General features: G+C 32.3%; 1 protein-coding gene across 1 annotated transcript in view; it reads left to right on the plus strand.

Annotated features, from left to right (window-relative positions):
- Positions 1 to 15309, plus strand: part of LOC148949437 (ras-related protein Rab-18-B-like) — a 155269-nt gene that overhangs the window by 93626 nt on the left and 46334 nt on the right. The window lies entirely within an intron of this gene.

Here is a 15309-nt window from a genome sequence, read left to right on the forward strand (position 1 = left end):
ATGAATATGGTTGTCCCCTCCTCAATGCCTCACTCGTTACGCTCAAGTTTGACTCTTTGTCACAACTCTACTTTTTAAGACAATTAAAACAATAATTTCTGTTCGTTTTAAGTTTTCATGTCGCTCCTTTCTTTCAGTTAAAAAAAACTTGTATTTTTATTTAATTTCTAAACGTTTTTCAACTAATGCAGTTCGAATTTGGCTTCCTTTTCTGATCGAATGGTCCCCGTGTTTCAGTATACGCCCTTAAAAATTGGGACGAACAGTCAAACTTTAGCGTAAATAGCGATGTATTGAGGTCAGTTTTAGGTTCAATGTATAATTTCTGTTCGTTTTTCAAATAATGCTGGTAAATCTGGCTCACCCTCTATGAAATACACCCCTCCCCTCACAGAAAACTCACTCGTGGAAATTTTATCCAATGTAAAGTGCACTCCCCCCTTCAAACTGCCTCCAGACAGTTTCATCCTCGCTGAGAATCCCCCCCTCCTTGTAAAATTGCTTGCGGACGATTCTCTTTGAAATTTGCCTACATGACATATCTATTGAAACTTTGACAAAACAGTATTTTACATTAATTTTCAATTATCAGTTTCTTTTTCTCTGGCTGTAGTTCTGGAAATGCAATTCCTTTTATAATACACAGATTTTTAAAGGTCATCAAAGGTCAGGACCCATTAGATGGAGAAGGAGTGGAGGTAGATACTTCAAAATACCTTCCCGGGACATACTTTAGCCTGTAAACCCATCCTTGAAAGTTTCATTTTCTTAACCTAACCCCTTTCCATGATAGACAAAAGTAGCTAAAGTAGAATTTTACCCTAAGCCGTGTTTTATGCTTTTCAAAAGGGTACTACTTCAGAGTGTGTCTCTTCCTCAGAAGGATGGAGGTAGGACATTTTCTAGAAATTAGAAATTTTGATAAAATATCCGATAAGTGTCCTAGTTGTACCTGCAAGGTTTTCTGCTTTCTAGGTGCAATCACGCGCTGTCCAGACCAATAATACTCTAAAAAAATATTCATAAAATTTGTCCTCTAAAACGGAATTCTGTTACTAATTTCTGACGGTCTTGGGAACTATACAAGTAGAAAGGAGTGTGCTACTCGTGACGGGCACCCCTGCTGCCATCTACAATTTAGTTTAATGCTGACGGGGCACCAAATATGGGCATAGAGTCCCTAGGGAGACCACGTGGTTAATGGGTCAATGACCTCTTTTTCCAAGGTCGATTTATTCGCTGTTGTTGCTGTTGTTCTTTTGGCCAAGTGCATGCTCGAGGCGAATGTTATGATCCAAAAATATGAAATAGTATTTGTTGTTGTTGTTGTTTTGGGCAAGTGCATGCTCGAGGCGAATGTCAAGGTGTCCAGGATTAGGAAACAGTTAGATCACGTATTTCCTTCTCAGCCAATCAGCGACCCGTTACATAACAATTCACCCTTGAGATTTCGTATATAACGGACATGCATTGTGATTAAATTATCAGAAAGTAAAGTAACCTGACAATGGATAGAACACTTGAAATTTTTGATGAGGTTGAAGCCTTGACAAACACAATTAGCAATGTGAGTACATTTTTAATTTTTATTTTCAAAATAAAACTATTTTCCTTGGTCCCCTCCAGTATATCTAAGTCCACCCCCCCCCCCCCAATACAAAACACCGCCATGCTATCTTTATACTCGATAGAAAATATAAAATATGTTCTTTTTACCCTCAAAAACCTAACCCCTCCCCATTGTTTTACAATGATAATTCTCATAATAGAAATAATTTTCTTTTCGTTAAATTTATACAATTTTAAGCATTCTATATCCTAGCTAAAAGCGACCACTGACTTCCGTCAATTCTTAAAGCATTATGCCGTTCTATTTTGACATAATGCTCTGCGCGAGGTTAAAATTAGCTGTCACCCTTTTCCTGTGTGTTTACAATAGCGGCGGCCAAGTCAATGGAGCTGTTTCTCCGTCAAATTAAAACGCTTTCAGACAATTGCAATAATTTAGCGCAGGCCTATGCAATCTCTATTTGGAGAAGTGAAACGGATTATTTTCAAATCTTTCGATAAAGTTTCTTTTATATTCCCAGGAGGGGGGCGTGAAAACTATGGTAGGTTTCTCAGATTCAAAAGGATGCCTAGTATATTTCGCGAAATTTTTATTTTAACAATCTTTTTATCTTATTTAAAGCCTATAGACTGGAACATTTAATTTTTTTTCTAAATGGTAAAAATAGAAACATTGATTTCTATCCTAAGGCTATAGACTAGTGATTGTTCATTATTTTTTTTCACAAGTTGCGTAATAAAAACGCTTAAGTAAGGGGGATACGTTTTACGAACCATTTCTCTTCGACATTTTAGTGACTTTAACTATAGCATTTGAATAAAAGGCAGTAAGATATATTCTTTATTGATCTGCATTGCGCTTGAACAAATCGCAAAATTAACTCAATGAGAGGGTAAACCTAGGGTGGTTTAATACTCCAAAATTTAGAGGGAGGGGGTCTATTTTGAATCGAGGATATTTGTTGGGGAAGGGGTTAACGCTTTTAATGGTGACAAAATAGAGATGAAAAGATAATAGTTTTTACCATAATTGTTTTCTACTTCGTTGTGCGAACCATTTCTCTTTGACATTTTAGCGATTTTAACTATAGCATTTGAATAAAAGGCAGTAAGATATATTATTTATTGATCTGCCTTGCGCTTGAATAAATCGCAAGATTAACTCAATGAGAGGGTAAACCTAGGGTGGCTTTAATTTTCCAAAATTTAGAGGGAGGGGGTCAATTTTGAATCGAGGATATTTGTTGGGGAAGGGGTTAACGCTTTTAATGGTGACAAAATAGAAATGAAAAGATAATTGTTTTGGGCTTCAGTGTCTAACCATTTCTCTTTGACATTTTAGCGATTTTAACTATAGCATTTGAATAAAAGGCAGTAAGATATATTCTTTATTGATCTGCATTGCGCTTGAATAAATCGCAAGATTAACTCAATGAGAGGGTAAACCTAGGGTGGCTTAATTTTCCAAAATTTAGAGGGAGGGGGTCAATTTTGAATCGAGGATATTTGTTGGGGAAGGGGTTAACGCTTTTAATGGTGACAAAATAGAAATGAAAAGATAATTGTTTTTACTATAATTGTTTTCTACTTCGTTGTGCGAACCATATCTCTTTGACATTTTATAGACTTTAACTATATCATTTTAATAAAAGGCAGCTATACATATTCTGTATTGATCTGTCTTGCGCTAGAATAAATCGCGAGATTAACTCACTGAGAAGGTAAACCACGGGTGTCTTAATTTTCCAAAATTTAGAGGGAGAGGGGGTCAATTTTGAATCAAGGATATTTGTTGGGGAAGGGGTTAACGCTTTTAATGGTGACAAAATAGAAATGAAAAGATAATTGTTTTGGGCTTCAGTGTCTAACCATTTCTCTTTGACATTTTAGCGATTTTAACTATAGTATTTGAACAAAAGGCAGCAAGATATATTTTTCATTGATCTGCCTGGACCTTGAATAAGTCGCAAGACTAACTCACTGAGAGGGTAACCCGAGGGAGGCATAATTGTCATATTTAGGGAAGTGGCTCAATGTTAAATCAAGGATATTTGTTGGGGGGGGGGTTAGCACTTTTAATAGTGAAAAAATAGAAATGAAAAGAAAATTTTTTTTATCATAATTGTTTTCTATTTCAGTGTCTAACCACTTCTCTTCGACATTTTAGCGATTTTAGCTATAACATTTGAATAAAAGGCAGTAAGATATATTCTTTATTGATCTGTCTTGCGCTTGAATAAAAAACTGAACGTTCGTATAATAATGCTTTGAGTTATTTCTGAGAAAAGTTGAATTTATTATAATCAAACTATGATTTTCAGAGTTTAGGTTGCTTTCGACAAAGATTTCTCTTTACTTATGGCAAATTTCCACAAGGTGATTGATCCATCGCCTTTCTAAATGTGATAGAAGCTACTACACCATGCTTCAATCTCTTTTTACGTATTCAAACTGAATGTTCGTATAACAATGCTTTGAATTATTCCTCAGAAAATTGACCCCTCCAAATATTTACTCAGAGGGGCGGGTACTGAAATGTAAGACGCTACTTATTTAAACATCATTTTCACAGTTTTCAAGTTGAGATCTTCAACCACACTCCCTCCTTCTCAGTTTATCCTATGAAAGTGAGCTGTATTTGTTAGAGTTTCAGAAACATTACATATTTATTTAATTAAGCACTTTTTTTCAGGTATAATAATTTTTGGTGTGATTGACAAATAATATATTGGTCTGAAATATTCCTCAACTGGCATTATTTTCGAAGCAGCTTTCTTACTCCTAGACAATCAACGACGTGAAATTCATAGCTATAAATGGAACATCAGATACAATATGTATAAGTACGAGAAAAACAGATGGAGTCCAACACTAAATTTTATAAATCGAAATGGCTTTTACGCTAAAACCTTACTTCAGGAAATATGAAATAAAACATGTTCAAGAGGAAATTAAGGAAATATGCAGTTTTTTTGGTGTGCAAGCTGTTTATGTTAAGGGAAACGTGCCAACTGATAAACTCTTACTAGCAAAATGTAATAAAGACATAGCATTATTCAATTTAAAAGACTTCAAATGTGAGAAATACCTGCATTCAGTCCATGACCCAGAAGATGAAGTTAGATATCTCGCTCAATGGATACCGGAAAAGATACCTGACATGGAAAAATGCATCAGATATCCAAAGACCTAAACTTGCTCCTCCTCATATCAAATGAATTAAGCATCTTTTTTTTTTAATATGTCATTATGTATTTTTTCAAATGTTTTTAAATATGTTCAAGCAATAAATATCTTAAGCCTCAACCGTTTTTATTCTTTAGAATAGTCCATCGCCATGAAAATTATACTTTCAGATTCAACATGTCAGGGAACACACTTTCAAGTTCAGCATGTTGGAGAACCCTAAATAGTCACCCATAAAAAGTAAGTTAACCCTAAAAGGTTAAAGAATTTCTCTGAAATTACACTTTCAGATCCAACATGTCAGGGAAAAAACTTTCAGGTTCAGCATGTAGGAGAACCCTAAATGCTCATCCCTAAAAAAGGTAAGTTAACCCTAAATGGTTAAAGAATTTCTCTGAAATCACACTTTCAGGTTAGGTTAGGTAGGACCCCGACCCCCACTACCCCAACCCCGAAGTAACCCCCCGGCCCCAAAAGGCCCCCGGGCCCCCGGGCCCCCAAAGACCCTCCGGACCCCGCAATACTTTTCAAAAGGCTTTATTATATCTTTTCAGTACAAGTTCTTTTCTTAATATCCTTCTTAAACCAATTTTACAAATTTTAAAGTTTTCCTTAATAGATAGAAAAAGATATATCATAGCTGTGAATATTTTCTCGGAAGATAAGCAGTTCCATTTCAATTTTAAATTTTCTCAATGAAGTGAAGAAAAGTTCAAGTTCTCTTCTGAATTTTCTCAATGAAAAAGAAATTAATTATTAATCAATTCTATTTTTCCAAATAATATAAAAATGTTTCACTTCGGTTCAGATTTTTCTCAAAGGGATGAAAAAATTTTAAATACTGTTCCAAATTTTTCATAGAAGATGGAAAAGTTCAAGCTCTCTTCTGAATTTTACCAAAGAACACAATTCAATTCTACTTTCTCCAGAGAAAATAAAAATTTTCCACTTCAGTTTTAAGTTCACCAAAGACATAAGGAACTATGATGCTTTATTCTAAATTTATCCGTAGTAGATAGAAAAGGCTATACCATAGTTGTGAATATTTTCCCGGAACACAAAAAGTTATAGTTCTATTTTCAATTTTCTCAACGAAGTCAAGGAAAGTTCAAGCTCTTTTCTGAATTTTACCAAAGAAAAAGAAAATAGCTATTGATCAATTCTGTTTTTCAAAATACTATAACAATTTTTCGCCTCAGTTCAGATCTATCTCAAAGAGATGAAAAATTTTAAAGATTCTTCCAAATTCTTCACAGAAGATAAAAAAGTGCATTTTACTAAATTTTCTCAATGAAAAAGAAATAAGCTATTGATCAATTCTATTTTTCCAAATAATATAAAAATTTTTCAATTCGGATCAGATTTTTCTCAGAGATGAAAAAATTTTAAATACTGTTCCAAATTTTTCATGGAAGATAGAAAAGTTCAAGTTCTCTTCTGAATTTTACCAAAGAACACACTTCAATTGTAATATTTTCAGAGAAAATAAAAATCTTCCACTTCGGTTTTAAGTTCCCCGAAGACATACAGAAATTTAAAGTTCTATTCTAATTTATCAGTAGTAAATAGAAAAATCTATACAATAGTTGTGAATATTTTCCTGGAAGATAAAAAGTTCTAGTTCAATTTTAAATTTTCTCAACGAAGTCAAGTAAAGTTCAAGTTCCCTTCTAATTTTTTCAAGAAAATAAAAAGGTTCTGGTTTTTCTCAAAGAACCAAATTTTTCATAGAAGATAGAAAAGTCCAAGCTCTCTTCTGAATTTTATCAAAGAACACAATCCAATTCAAATTTCTCCAGAGAAAATAAAAATCTTCCACCTCACTTCATTATTTCGCAAAAACATAAAGAAATTTAAAGTTCTATTCAAAATTTTTCGATGGAAGATAGAAAAAGTAATAGCATAGTTGTGAATATTTTCCCAGAAGATAAGATGTTATACTTCAATTTTAAATTTTCTCAATGATGTGAAGAAAAGTTCAAGTTCTATTCTGAATTTTCTCAATGAAAAAGAAATAAGTTATTGATGAGTTCTATTTTTCCAAATAATATAAAAATTAACCACTTCAGTTCTGATTTTTCTCAAAGAGATGAAAAAATATTAAATACTGTTCCAAATTTTTCACAGAAGATAGAAAAGTTCAAGTTCTCTTCTGAATTTTACCAAAGAACACAACTCAATTCAAATTTCTCCAGAGAAAATAAAAATCGTCCACTTCACTTCTTTATTTCGCAAAAACATAAAGAAATTTAAAGCTATGTTCTAAATTTTACGATAGAAGATCGAAAAAGTAATAACATAGTTGTGAGTATTTTCCCTGAAGATATAAAGTTCTACTTCAATTTTAAATTTTCTCAACGAAGTGAAGAAAAGTTCAAGTTCTATTCTGAATTTTCTCAATGAAAAAGAAATAAGTTATTGATCAATTCTATTTTTCCAAATAATATAAAAATTATCCACTTCAGTTCTGATTTTTCTCAAAGAGATGAAAAAACATTAGATACTGTTCCAAATTTTTCACGGAAGATAGAAAAGTTCAAGTTCTCTTCTGAATTTTACCAAAGAACACAACTCAATTCTAATTTTCTCCAAAGAAAATAAAAAAAACTCAGACTTTTCTAATAAACATTCTAAGAGTTGACATGCTAACCTATCCTAAATAATAGAAATATAACAAAGTAATGCATAAAATATTTTTATTGAAATAACAACATGTAGAATATTAACATAGAAGTATATTACATACATTATAATACACTATTAATATATATGAGTCACTTTAAACATTTTGAATCTGTTCCATATAGAAATATAACAAAGTAATGCATAAAATATTTTTATTGAAATAACAACATGTAGAATATTAACTTAAAAGCATATCACATACATTATAATACACTATTAATATTTATGAGTCGCGTTAAACATTTTGAATCTGTTCCATAAAATAAATCATTAGGTTCTCTCTTGATAATAGAGTTACTCATTTCTCTTAGTTCATAACGACTTGAATAATAATTATTACATTTTGAGTCATATACAATTGTTAATGGGAAGTCAAACACAGGTTCAATACACATTTCATCCTTGCTATTATTTAATTCATTAACCACATGATCTTTGGTACTAATAATGTTCACTTATGCTTTATTCTTCATTAATTTATCTTGACCTTCATTAGTGATATTGGCAGCCAATGCTCTTTTTATTTTGTCTGTGATTTCGTTGTCTATTATCACATTATTTTTACAGAGGTAACAGTTCTGACACGTTGACAAGATATGATTTATGATGTTGGTGCAGCTGTATGCATGTCTTCTTTTTCCCTTTGCTTTCATTCGAATGCTAACACCGGAAAGATGACGATAAGATCTATCAACGGCTAACATGTTACCAGAACCATTAGCTAGAAGTTGTCGCTCTTCATCAACTATTATTTTTATGTTGGCATTCTCTTTGAGTACTAACTTCTCTAGAAATCATGCTTTCGTATACCTAACATTTGCATTATGGAAATTCTTGAGTACTCCAAAGGAATTTAACTCCTCACTTTCATGACAACGTAGGCATACATTCCTAATAAGATCTCCACAACTACTTTTTTCATAGTTCAAATATATCTCTTTGTCAGCATTCGAGGCAACAATGACTTTATCATGCATACACAAATTCCTCGGATAATTCCTTTTCACTTCCTTTTAAATATGATGTCGGTGTTTATCCGTCCAATGGATGAAAATTACTAATCTAATACATGCAATAAACTAGATAGTCTCGTTAACCTACCATGGAGTACCACTGGGAAAGCCGCTTCTGCTGTAAGAGCAAACATAGAGTACGATTACTATAGCCGCAAGTATATTTCGTGTCATTATAGATGGCAACACACTCCGTTTAGACACACAATCATAGTGAGAGAGATGTGCAAAAAGTTAGGTTAATTTAGGTTGACTTAGAGTGGTGTGTCACTCTAAGTGAACCTAAAAAACCATAGGTTAGATTAGGTTAGGTTAGGATAGATTAGATTAGGTTAGGTTAGGTTAAGTGGCGCGCGCCACTTATCCTAACCTAACCGGGGCCCCCCACCCCCGGGGCCACGGGGCCGACAGCCGGCCACGGGTGGGACCCCCACCACCAAGGTTAGGGTAGGTTAGGTTACCTAACGTTAGGTTAGGTTAGGCTAGATCAAGTTAGGTTAGGTTAAGTTAGGTTATGTTAGCCTACGTACGCGCGCGTACGTAGGCTACAACACCGACATCATATTTAAAAGGTAGTGAAAATGAATTATTCGATGAAAGTGTGTATGCATGATAAAGTCATCGTTGCCTTGAATGCTGACAAAGAGATATATTTGAACTATGAAATAAGTAGTAGTGGAGATCTTATTGGGAATGTATGCCTACGTTGTCATGAAAGTGAGGAGTTAAATTCCTTTGGAGTACTCAAGAATTTCCATAATACAAATGGTGGATATAAGAAAGCATCATTTCTAGAGAAGTTAGTACTCAAAGAGAAGGCCAACATAAAAATAATAGTTGATGAAGAAGGACAACTTCTAGCTAATGGTTCTGGTAGCATGTTAGCCGTTGATAGATCGTATCGTCATCTTTCCATTGTTAGCATTCGAATGAAAGCAAAGGGAAAAAGAAGACATGCATACAGCTGCACCAACATCATAAATCATATCTTGTCAACGTGTCAGAACTTTTACCTTTGTAAAAAAAATGTGATAATAGACAAAGAAATAACAGACAAAATAAAAAGACCATTGGTAGCCAATATCACCAATGAATGTCCATATAAATTAATGAAGAATAAAGCATAAGTGAAGATTATTACTACCAAAGATCATATGGTCAATGAATGAAATATTAGCAAAGATGAAATGTGTATTGAACCTTTATGTGACATCCCAGTAAAAATTTTATATGAATCAAAGTGGAATAATGATTATTCAAGCGGTTATGAACTAAGAGAAGTGAGTAACTCTAGTATCAAGAGAGAACCTAATGATTTATTTTATGGAACAGATTCAAAATGTTTAACGTGACTCATAAATATTAATAATATATTATAATGTATGTGATATACTTTTATGTTAATATTCTACATGTTGTTATTTCAATAAAAATATTTTATGCATTACTTTGTTATATTTCTATATGGAACAGATTCAAAATGTTTAAAGTGACTCATATATATTAATAGTGAATTATAATGTATGTAATATACTTCTATGTTAATATTCTACATGTTGTTATTTCAATATAGATATTTTATGCTTTACTTTGTTATATTTCTATTATTTAGGATATGTTAACATGTCAACTCTTAGAATTTTTATTAGAAAAGTCTGAGATTTTTTTATTTTATTTGGAGGAAATCAGAATTGAGTTGTGTTCTTTGGTAAAATTCAGAAGAGAACTTGAACTTTTCTATCTTCCGTGAAAAATTTGGAACAGTATCTAATGTTTTTTCATCTCTTTGAGAAAAATCAGAACGGAAGTGGATAATTTTTATATTATTTGGAAAAATAGAATTGATCAATAACTTATTTCTTTTTCATTGAGAAAATTCAGAATAGAACTTGAACTTTTCTTCACTTCGTTGAGAAAATTTAAAATTGAAGTAAACTTTTTATCCTCCGGGAAAATATTCACAACTATGGTATTACTTTTTCTATCTTCTATCGAAAAATTTAGAATAGAACTTTAAATTTCTTTATGTTTTTGCGAAATAAAGAAGTGAAGTGGAAGGTTTTTATTTTCTCTGGAGAAATTAGAATTGAGTGGTGTTCTTTGGTAAAATTCAGAAGAGAACTTTAACTTTTCTATCTTCTGTGAAAAATTTGGAACAGTATTTAAAATTTTTTCATCTCTTTGAGAAAAATCAGAACGGAAGTGGATAATTTTTACATTATTTGGAAAAATAGAATTGATCAATAACTTATTTCTTTTTCATCGAGAAAATTCAGAATAGAACTTGAACTTTTCTTCACTTCATTGAGAAAATTTAAAATTGAAGTATAACATTTATCTTCCGGGAAAATATTCACAACTATGCTATTACTTTTTCTATCTTCCATCGTAAAATTTTGAACAGAACTATAAATTACTTTATGTTTTTGCGAAATAAAGAAGTGAGGTGGACGATTTTTATTTTATCTGGAGAAATATGAATTGAATTGTGTTCCTTGATTAAATTCAGAAAAAAGCTCGGACTTTTCTATCTTCTATGAAAAATTTGGTTCTTTGAGAAAAACCAGAAACTTTTTATTTTCTTGGAAAAATTAGAAGGGAACTTGAACTTTTCTTCACTTCGTTGAGAAAATTAAAAATTGAACTAGAACTTTTTATCTTCCGGGAAAATATTCACAACTATGGTATAGCTTTTTCTATTTACTACGGAAAAATTTAGAATAGAACTTTAAATTTTTGTATGTCTTTGGGGACCTTAAAACCGAAGTGGAAGATTTTTATTTTCTCTGGAGAAATTACAATTGAAGTGTGTTCTTTGGTAAAATTCAGAAGAGAACTTGAACTTTTCTATCTTCTATGAAAAATTTGGAACAGTATTTAAAATTTTTTCATCTTTGAGAAACATCTGATCCGAAATGAAAATTTTTTATATTATTTGTAAAAATAGAATTGATCAATAGCTTTTTCCTTTTTCATTGAGAAAATTCAGTAAAATGAACTTTTTTATCTTCTGTGAAAAATTTGGAAGAGTATTTAAAATTTTTCATCTCTGAGATAGATCTGAACTGAAGTGAAAAATTTTTATATTATTTGGAAAAATAGAAATGATCAATAACTAATTTCTTTTTCTTTGGTAAAATTCAGAAAAGAGCTTGAACTTTCCTTGACTTCCTTGAGAAAATTGAAAATAGAACTAGAACTTTTTTTCGTCCGGGAAAATATTCACAACTATGGTATAGCTTTTTCTATCTACTACGGATAAATTTAGAATAGAACTTTAAAGTTATGTATGTCTTTGGTGAACTTAAAACTGAAGTGGAAGATTTTTATTTTCTCTGGAGAAATTAGAATTGAATTGTTCTTTGGTAAAATTCAGAAGAGAACTTGAACTTTTCCATCTTCTATGAAAAATTTGGAACGGTATTTAAAATTTTTTCATCCCTTTGAGAAAAATCTGAACCGAAGTGGAAAATTTTTATATTATTTGGAAAAATAGAATTGATCAATAAATAATTTCTTTTTCATTGATAAAATTTAGAATAGTACTGGAAATTTTCTTCACTTCATTGAGAAAATTTAAAATTGAAGTAGAACTGCTTATCTCCCTAGAAAATATTCACAACTATGAGATAGCTTTTTCTATCTATTACGGAAAAATTTAGAATTTGTAAAATTGGTTTAAGAAGGATATTAAGAAAAGAACTTGTTCTGAAAAGATATAATAAAGCCTTTTGAAAAGTATTGCGGGGTCCGGAGGGTCTTTGGGGGCCCGGGGGCCTTTTGGGGCCGGGGGGTTACTTCGGGGTTGGGGTAGTGGGGGTCGGGGTCCTACCTAACCTTACTTGAAAGTGTGATTTCAGAGAAATTCTTTAACCGTTTAGGGTTAACTTACCTTTTTTAGGGATGAGCATTTAGGGTTCTCCTACATGCTGAACCTGAAAGTTTTTTCCCTGACATGTTGGATCTGAAAGTGTAATTTCAGAGAAATTCTTTAACCTTTTAGGGTTAACTTACCTTTTTAGGGGTGACTATTCAGGGTTCTCCAACATGCTGAACTTGAAAGTGTGTTCCCTGACATGTTGAATCTGAAAGTATAATTTTCATGGCGATGGACTATTCTAAAGAATAAAAACGGTTGAGGCTTAAGATATTTATTGCTTAAACATATTTAAAAACATTTGAAAAAAATACATAATGACGTATTTAAAAAAAAAGAAGCTTAATCCATTTGATATGAGGAGGAGCAAGTTTAGGTCTTTGGATATCTGATGCATTTTTCCATGTCAGGTATCTTTTCCGGTATCCATTGAGCGAAATATCTAACTTCATCTTCTGGGTCATGGACTGAATGCAGGTATTTCTCACATTTGAAGTCTTTTAAATTGAATAATGCTATGTTTTTATCACATTTTTCTAGTAAGAGTTTATCAGTTGGCACGTTTCCCTTAACATAAACAGCTAGCACACCGAAAAAACTGCATATTTCCTGAATTTCCTCTTGTACGTGTTTTATTTCATAGCCATTTTCATTATGGGGTCGTATGGTTTTAGCGTAAAAGCCATTTCGATTTATAAAATTTAGTGTTGGACTCCATCTGTTTTTCTCGTACTTATACATATTGTATCTGATTTTCCATTTATGGTTATGAATTTCACGTCGTTGATTGTCTAGGAGTAAGAAAGATGCTTCGAAAATAATGCCAGTTGAGGAATATTTCAGACCAATATATTATGCGTCAATCACACCAAACATTATTATATCTTAAAAAAAAGTGCTTAAATTAAATAAATGTGTAATGTTTCTGGAACTCTAACAAATACAGCTCACTTTCTTAGAATAAACTGAGAAGGAGGGAGTGTGTTCGAAGATTCTCAACTTGAAAACTGTGAAAATGATGGTCAAATAAGTAATGTTTTACATTTCAGTACCCACCCCTCTGAGTAAATATTTGGAGGGGTCCTCAAATAATAACTCAAAGCATTGTTATACGAACATTCAGTTTGAATACGTAAAAAGAGATTGAAGCAGGGTGTAGTAGCTTCTATCACATTTAGAAGGGCCATGGATCAATCACCTTGTGGAAATTTGCCGTATGTAAAGAGAAATCTTTGTCGAAAGCAACCTAAACTCTGAAAATCATAGTTTGATTATATTAAATTCAACTTTTCTCAGAAATAACTCAAAGCATTATTATACGAACGTTCAGTTTTTTATTCAAGCGCAAGGCAGATCAATAAAGAATATATCTCACTGCCTTTTATTCAAATGTTATAGTTAAAATCACTAAAATGTCGAAGAGAAATGGTTAAACACTGAAGTCGAAAACAATTATGGTAAAAAACAATTACCTTTTCATTTCTATTTTGTCACTATTAAAAGTGCTAACCCCCTCCCCAACAAAAATCCTGGATACAAAATTGACCCCCTCCCCTAAATTTAGGAAAATTAAGCCACTCTAGGTTTACCCTCTCATTGAGTTAATCTCGCGATTTATTCACGCGCAAGGCAGATCAATAAAGAATATGTCTTACTGCCTTTTGTTCAAATGTTATAGTTAAAATCAATAAAATGTCGAAGAGAAATGGTTAGACACTGAACACCAAAACTATTATCTTTTCTTGTCTATTTTGTCACCATTAAAAGCGTTAACCCCTTCCCCAACAAATATCCTCGATACAAAATTGACCCCCTCCCCTCTAAATTTTGGAGAATTAAGCCACCCTAGGTTTACCCTCTCATTGAGTTAATCTTGCGATTTATTCAAGCGCAAGGCAGATCAATAAAGAATATATCTAACTGCCTTTTATTCAAATGCTATAGTTAAAATCGCTAAAATGTCAAAGAGAAATGGTTCGCACAACGAAGTAGAAAACAATTATGGTAAAAACAATTATCTTTTCATTTCTATTTTGTCACCATTAAAAGCGTTAACCCCTTCCCCAACAAATATCCTCGATTCAAAATTGACCCCCTCCCTCTAAATTTTGGAAAATTAAGCCACCCTAGGTTTACCCTCTCATTGAGTTAATCTTGCGATTTATTCAAGCGCAATGCAGATCAATAAAGAATATATCTTACTGCCTTTTATTCAAATGCTATAGTTAAAATCGCTAAAATGTCAAAGAGAAATGGTTAGACACTGAAGCCCAAAACAATTATCTTTTCAGTTCTATTTTGTCACCATTAAAAGCGTTAACCCCTTCCCCAACAAATATCCTGGATTCAAAATTGACCCCCTTCCCATAAATTTTGGGAAATTAAGCCATCCTAGGATTACCCTCTCATTGAGTTAATCTTGCGATTTATTCAAGCGCAATGCAGATCAATAAAGAATATATCTTACTACCTTTTATTCAAATGCTATAGATAAAATCGCTAAAATGTCAAAGAGAAATGGTTAGACACTGAAGCCCAAAACATTTCTATTTTGTCACCATTAAAAGCGTTAACCCCTTCCCCAACAAATATCCTCGATTCAAAATTGACCCCCTCCCTCTAAATTTTGGAAAATTAAAGCCACCCTAGGTTTACCCTCTCATTGAGTTAATCTTGCGATTTATTCAAGCGCAAGGCAGATCAATAAATAATATATCTTACTGCCTATTATTCAAATGCTATAGTTAAAGTCACTAAAATGTCAAAGAGAAATGGTTCGCACAACTAAGTAGAAAACAATTATGGTAAAAACAATTATCTTTTCATTTCTATTTTGTCACCATTAAAAGCGTTAACCCCTTCCCCAACAAATATCCTGGATACAAAATAGACCCCCTCCCTCTAAATTTTGGAGTATTAAACCACCCTAGGTTTACCCTCTCATTGAGTTAATCTTGCGATTTATTCAAGCGCAAGGAA

This window comes from Artemia sp. Qi Xiang Cuo, chromosome 8, assembly GCF_049724085.1.
Source record: "Artemia sp. Qi Xiang Cuo chromosome 8, ASM4972408v1, whole genome shotgun sequence".
Taxonomy (NCBI): Eukaryota; Metazoa; Arthropoda; class Branchiopoda; order Anostraca; family Artemiidae; genus Artemia; species Artemia sp. Qi Xiang Cuo.